The 6,472-nt window shown below is 34.8% G+C and overlaps 1 long non-coding RNA gene across 1 annotated transcript in view; it reads right to left on the reverse strand.

Annotated features, from left to right (window-relative positions):
- Positions 1-5,888, reverse strand: part of LOC113911609 — an 83,763-nt gene extending 77,875 nt beyond the window's left edge. The window contains exons 1-2 of the long non-coding RNA XR_003516552.1: positions 5,751-5,888; positions 4,140-4,277 (exon numbers count right to left, since the gene is read on the reverse strand). This is a non-coding gene — a long non-coding RNA (uncharacterized LOC113911609). The remainder of the gene's footprint in view (positions 1-4,139; positions 4,278-5,750) is intronic.
- Between the last annotated feature and the right edge of the window lie 584 nt (positions 5,889-6,472).

Raw genomic sequence — 6,472 nt, forward strand, 5'->3', positions numbered from 1 at the left:
TAGGGGGGAAAGCTCTCAGTTTTTCCCCATTGAGAATGATATTCACTGTGGGTTTTTCATAGATGGCTTTTATGATATTGAGGTATGTACCCTCTATCCCTATACTCTGAAGAGTTTTGATCAAGAAAGGGTGCAGCAAATCAATCAATGTCATATAATACATTAATATAAGAAAGAACAAGAACCATTTGGTCCTCTTAATAGATGCAGAAAAAGTATTTGACAAAGTATAGCATCCTTTCTTGAGCAATACACACAAACATTCTAATCATAGCCTTAAGAGTGGCCAATGTTGTTAAATACTACTGAGAAGGCAAGTAATGTAAGAACTGCAAACCATCCATTATATTTTCTAAGAAGTCATTATTAGTTGTCTGTGGAAAACAGTCTCTTTGAAATGGTGTGGACTGCAGAGTTGAAAGGGTGGATGTGGTGAAAAGAAGCAGAGCGATGTGGACATTGTGATAACCTGGTGTGGTCATATATTAAAGGTTTACAAAGGAGCTCTGTTTTAAAGACAAAAGGCATATAAATTCTGAATTAAGTTCACCAATAAAAGAAACAAACAAAAACAAACAAGAAAAATGGCATAAAGTTGTTCTTTACACCCTCTGGATGGCAGGCATTAGATCATATCCTGATGAGTTTGGCTTAGAAGCAAGGACAGTGTCAACTGGGGAGGAATACACCCAACTCTAGAAGGATGCTGGACTGCTGCATGGTTTGCCAATAGCATACCTTACTGAGGGCAAACTCTTCGGATAATTACAAACACAAAATCTACCACTCAAGCTAGGGTCCTATTTCAGAAAAACCATCTATAGAGAGCAGGAAACTCAAGTTTGCCAAACACAGGGTCCAAGAGTGTTGTTGATATTGTTCCAATTGAGTTATTGCCAAGGAAGGCAAACTGTGGGGGAACTCAGAAAATTTGAGGATCTAAACTGTCAGGGCAACAGATTACATCCAAATGGGTGAATGAGAGAAGAAGAGTGGTTAATATCAAACATGATGCTAAGGAATAGAACAGCAGGAAACTAGGAGACAAATTATGTCTGACAAGAGAGGAGTAGAAGCCGCATCTGGGTCGAGTCAGGGGCCAAAGCCTTGTCTCTGTTCTTCTAAAATGTAAAAGGCAACATGTCAGAAAATAAGCTCAGAAAAATGAATGGCCAAGTACTAGATTTCCTGAGTCCTTATACCCCAATATACCCACTTGAGGGTCCTTAATATTTAGAAAGTCAAAGCTAGAAGATTTATTGTAAAAATAGAGGGTGGGGAAGGGATTTTTTGCATGTTCTATAAATGACAGGTAATTTGTTAAAAAATACAAATTGTCTCTGACATGTAGTAAAATCAGATGGATGAGTTTAAACAATAATACATTTAACAATTTAACAAATAGAAGAAAGTATAAAAACTTTATATGTCTGCAAAGGCAACATCTGCTTTCTAAAAGAAATAAAATATGCTAAGGATTGTCATAATTCTGCCATCTCGGTTGATTCCATTGTCATTGTGTTACCAATGAGATGACACTGAGCAAAATTTTGATTCTCAACGTTTTCCTTGGAAGCCACAATTACATTCTACTTAAAAGTTGTCCCTACTTGATTGTGAATAAATCTTAAAATCTCACAGTAGATGCTAGCGAGATTAATAGCATTGTTCCTCTAATGGCGGGAGGGAGTCATATTTTAAATTTAATTAAATCATTCTTGGTAAATAATGACATACTCAATTTGGAACTGCTATATTACTTATTACAAAATATTAAAGCATTCTAAAATGAAACATGGAAGTTATGTTTCAAAATAAAGCAAAAAAAAGTTATTCCCTGGAAATGAGTACACAGCAGATGCATAATATATTTTCCCCAAAATGTACTAAGAGAACATGCATAATAAAATACAACTGACAGATATTTTTAGTAACAAATGACCTAAATTGAATAAGTAATTTCTAAACCTTGAGGAAAGAAATCAAAAGCATCATTTGGGATATTTCTTTAAGATAAACTGATAAAAATGAAAGTAATAATGAATGGCATGTTGATGCATGACATGACAGGTAATGAGGTAAATATTGCATCATTTTTCTTGGCACAACATTGATATGCTTCTGTTCTGACAGAGACAATAATCAAAGATTATTATTGATCCTTGTGAATATTTTAGGTAACAAATATATATGGACTTATCTATACATAAAAGCTTTGACAAGCTGTTAAAAAAATCAGAGTAGAAATACACTCTTCTATTTAGATCAATTAAAAACTAAAGATTTTGTTTGCTCTGTTAACAGGAAGGAAGTGTGTCTCTATTGAGGTTTCCATTTACCCTAAAGAATTCTACAGCTTTGCCCAATCACAGGTGGTCAGACCAGTCTATTACAAAACTTGATTCTCATTGCTACGCCTATTAACTGTTAAAACCAGGTATTGAAAGGTACTGTGGACTCTTTTCCATTTATGAGCACATGCTTCTGCTGTTCCAGATCTCTGACTCTGGTGCAGAGATGCTCCAGTCTGCCCACCGAGGCTACAACTGTTGTACCACTGTGCTCTGAATTTTGTTTTTCAAAGACCAACTTTTGACCTCAGAGCCAGAAGGAATCCTCCATAATATTCCATCTCCTACATCTCAAAACATTCTCATCAGTTTGAATTTTATATGTTAACTCACTCTCTTAATCTCTCAACCTTTCTATTTATGTCACCTACTAATATTCATTATTTCACTTGTTAATAAACTTTTGTCTTATAAAATGCTCTCCCTGCCTAGGCAACATCATTCTTGACTATATCAACACCCACGTGGCTAGCTCATCCACAACCTGGCCTTTCATTTTCTTTATTTCCCCATTTTAATGACATTTTTTTTTTTTTCTGTTCTATCTCTAACCACTCCCACCCATACTTGTTACCTTCTGGAACTTGTGATTACCGAAAGTTATATCATAGCTTAATTTTCCAAAATGTGGCATCACACTTTTTGTTCTAATTTTATCTCCATTAAATTAAAACTCATTATCCTGTCATAAAAAGTCTTGTTTGATCAAAGATAAACTTCTCTAAGATTCAACTCACCCGTTGCCCCCTGAAACCCATCCTGTCTCGCCTACTCAAGGACCTGTTCCACTTAGCCACTCTATCCTTGTACTGTATTCCCCTCTCCATGAATATATCCATTAACATGTCATATTTCCATCTTAAAAAACAAAACCAACCAATGTCAACAACAAAATCTCTTGATCCCATATTCCCTTTGCTCTTCTTGAAAGCAAAACTCTTCAAAAGATGTGTATAATCACTGACTCTATTTCTTCTGCTCTCATTTCTTTTGATGCCTCTCTAATCAGGCTTTTGCTTGCATTGCTCTGCTGAAACTTCTCTGGGCAAATTCCTCAATGTGGAAAAAGATTTGTATAAGTTCTGTGATACTAATTTATCCTTGACTAGAAATTATAAGTAAAGCCACATACAACAGACCTCAGTTAACATTTTGTTGAGGAACCTTGAATAGAATTTGAAAGATCTTGACACAGATGCTCAGAGAAGGCAAAGCTGTTACTGTAGCCTATATATTTGGCTTGAGTAGATAAGAAAAACACTAAGCAAACCTTTTTTTCCCATAAATTTTGTTGGATTTATTTTTCTGTATCTTCATAGAGTTGAGTTTCTGTCTCAGTATATTGCTAAGAGAGGCATAAAGCTTTCAAGTAATGCTAAAAGGGTTATTTTACTGTTTCTAAAGACTGTGAATGTAAACTTTGAAACTATTAAAGTTTGTTACAAGAAATAACTTTTGTTGAAATGAGTCCTGTAAAAAATATTTTGCTCATTTAGATTGTAAATGTGTTTGTTATAAGAAGTTGTAATAGTTAACTCACAATCTATATCACTGACTTTTTTCCTCTAAAAAGGAAAAATTCATACTTAACTGGATTGAGCTTACTTAGGAGTCAGCAAACATTTGAATACTTTGTTTTCACTTTCTCACTGAGAGTTTCTTAGTAATGAAACTCTTGACTAAAAAAGCAATAAAAATTGAATTCTCTGTCAGCAATGACTTCTTTGTCAAATCTAGTGTATAGTTTTCAATTCTTCTGTATATGACTTCTTAGCTAATCATTTTTACCTTTTCCAAAGGCTTTCTTCATTTGTTTGCTATTCTCTTGGTTTTCCACTGTTCATATTGGTTCTTCCTTCTCTGGCTTCTTTGTGGAGACTCCTCATCTTCCCCAACTTCCCCCAAGGCTTTTCCTCTCATCCAGTCCTGTGAATTCAATACTGTTTTACATTTCAAATTTGTATCACTAAGACTGTCCTCTGAACTCCTGAATCATTCCCCATTTGCTATTCAGTATCTCCTTTTGGCATCCTAAACAGGAGTCCTATTTTCTTATCCACACATTTTGTAATTTCTGAACTTCCCCAAGTTTTTCCAATGGAAATGGCACTTTTGTCCTTTCTTTTTGGTTTATTCACGTCTAAACTTCACATGATATCAAGTACTCTATCTCTCACATTTAATATCAATATATCAAAAAACTTTATCCCCAATGCAACTAAAAAATGTAGCCAATCTGACATTCTTTCTAACCTCTACCCTATCATCATGGTCTCAACTGCCATCATCTCTTGGCTAGACCATGTCCTCCCTTTCAGTCCGTTCTCAAGCATGTAACCTGAATGATCCCTTTAAAAAATAAATCAGATCATTTCACCATTCTGCTTAAAACTATCCAGGAACATCCAGGTATATTGAAAATAAAATCCAAGTCATTGTCATGGCTTTTAAGGCCTTACCTCAGTTGGTCCTGGCTGTCTCTTAGATGTTAGGCACCACTAGCCTTCGTGTTGCCCCTCAATGAGACTGTGCTTACCTTATTTCCTTTTCACTCTACTATGAAATTTCTTTTCATAGATATTTTCTTAGATGTTTTTGGGATTTATGCTTCTCTTTAAACATAACATCCTTAAAGTGGCCTGCTCCAAACATTTCTTAAGCCAAACCCCATCACTTTTTATCTTTATAATGTGTTTTATTTCCTTAAATGTACTTATTATTCCTTGAAGTTATAATTCATTATTTTGCTTATTTACTTTATATTCATCTTCATCAGAAGAGCCTCAGGAACTTGATATTTGGGCCCACTGCTATACGCTCACACTTAGAACAGTTCCTGGCACTAAGCTCAATAAACACTTACTGAATACATGGCCTGGTCACCATCAACCTCCAGGCATTATCATCTTTCCCACTGAGTTCCAGTCATACTTGGCTCATTTTAATTCTCCTACCTCTTTTATCTTGTGATCTCAGAGCCTCTGCTCATACATTCTGCTCTACCTGGAACAATCTATCTTTTCCCAAATAATTTTTTTCCTTTCATGGTTAATTTCATATAGTTCGAATTCTTGGTTTCAATATTACTTCTTTTGAAAGGCCAAGCAAGATTACCAATATAACACCCATTCCTCATAGCTCTCCTACTTAAATCTTTTTTCTTCATGTATTTGCTGCTATTTGCTTTTTTTAGTTGTTTAGTGTTTATATCACACATACTAGAATAAGCTTTCCATAAACAGTGATTATATATGCATTATTCATTAATGTAAATAACACAGTGCCAGAGCAGAAATTATACACTCAGTAAATGTTTGTTGAGTAAGTGAATATACACAGGAGTGGAGGGGCCAAAGGTGACTCTAACATCAGTTGCCTATTTTGTCAAGATCAGCTTACCCCATAAGCTCTTGCCATTTTCTTCTTTTTGTTTTGAACTTAGTTTTCCAGTCTCTGGTCTCCGTTCTTACTTTCTTCAGTTGATTTAGTTTTTGTCTGTTATTCTCCTTTGTTACTAATCTTGAAGCTACCTCAAATTTAGGACACAGAATTTAGAGTTCTGTGATGTCCCACACAGAAGAATGACACTGTGTAACAGGCCTACATTCTTTCCTAGAACTCCGAATATAAACAGTGAGACAGGGATGAAAAGGCTCTATTACTAATGAATTCCAGGATAATGAATGACTTTTCCTATTTTTCTAAAGGATGTCCCAAAGCCTTTAATAGATTTTATATAACATTAAAAATGTTGTTAACATCCTTTAAGTTAATTTCATGATCCACTAATAATTCCCAGCTCCCCTTCCTTTACATTTGAAAAACATTGCTTTTGAAGATGCATAAGATCTATTCCTAGACTGTGAAAGTAATCTCAGATCTCTGCTTCTATAGAAAGCAGCTGGCTGACTAATTTGAGCACACATACACACAGCTAAATAAACATAATCATAAATATTTCTGTTAATACTAGTCCTTTTAAAAGAGAAGGTGATAGTGATTCCAACATAGAACCTTGTTAGAGTGTTCTTAATATTATGTAAATTGGACTATTTTATGGCAAAGGAAAATTTCAAATTAGCAGTAAGAATTTTGGGAATGAGCCATGCAGTCTGCCAAGC

The sequence above is a fragment of the Zalophus californianus genome, chromosome 12 (genome assembly GCF_009762305.2).
Source record: "Zalophus californianus isolate mZalCal1 chromosome 12, mZalCal1.pri.v2, whole genome shotgun sequence".
Lineage (NCBI taxonomy): Eukaryota > Metazoa > Chordata > Mammalia > Carnivora > Otariidae > Zalophus > Zalophus californianus.